General features: G+C 35.3%; 1 protein-coding gene across 2 annotated transcripts in view; it reads right to left on the bottom strand.

The window, feature by feature from the left end:
• Positions 1-426, bottom strand: part of LOC132843140 (rho guanine nucleotide exchange factor TIAM2) — a 46,364-nt gene extending 45,938 nt beyond the window's left edge. For both annotated transcript variants that reach the window (XM_060866264.1, XM_060866263.1), the window contains exon 1: positions 325-426. The gene's annotated coding sequence lies outside the window, so the exon portion shown is untranslated. The remainder of the gene's footprint in view (positions 1-324) is intronic.
• Positions 427-737: the final 311 nt, after the last annotated feature.

Consider the following 737-nt stretch of genomic DNA (forward strand, 5'->3'; position numbering starts at 1 on the left):
TAAGGTCCTTGTGTTTATATCCCAGATATAAAGAGTGTTAAATAAAACTGTTGTCTAGAATATCAACGTTTCCTTTTTTATTCCTTTGTAAAGGACACTTCTTGGACTCACACTCCATTATAGTGTTTGTACGAGCATTAAAACATGACCATACGGCATTATTTTATTTTATTTCAACTACAAAATGCACAAGACCGCAAAGATGTTGCTATAGAAACCAAAACCTGCCCGAAAGGTTATCACGACATTTTTTTCAGCAGATAAAACTTTCAGACTCGTGTCTAGAGATCAGTGAAGATGAAAAAATAAAGATTCTCTACTCACCAGATAATGAAACTTTTTTGTATTAGTCCATAATGTATACAGTGAGGACTGACTTTCTCCGCCGCTCTTCCCACTTCTTCAGAAAAAGTGATGAGAAAAACGTTTCGGTTCTTTTTTAAACGACACTTAAAAGTGACTCGAACGAGTGAATCGGTTCATTTGTCATGCACACGTAATGGGACGTTTTGGGTTTTGGAGAAGTTCATATACAATGTGAGAGTATGAAACTGAGAGTATATATTATTGTGGTTTCCAATAAGAATAATAATTAAATCTATCCTGATTAAAGAGTCAAATTAATTCTCTTACGCTAGTTTGCTCTAAAGAATCGAATCACTGAAGACGATTCACTGAAGTTGGGATTACAGTATGCACTCCCCAAACAAAGAACTGACCATTCATGTCCTGAATGG

This window comes from Tachysurus vachellii, chromosome 3 (assembly GCF_030014155.1).
Source record: "Tachysurus vachellii isolate PV-2020 chromosome 3, HZAU_Pvac_v1, whole genome shotgun sequence".
NCBI classification, from domain to species: Eukaryota; Metazoa; Chordata; class Actinopteri; order Siluriformes; family Bagridae; genus Tachysurus; species Tachysurus vachellii.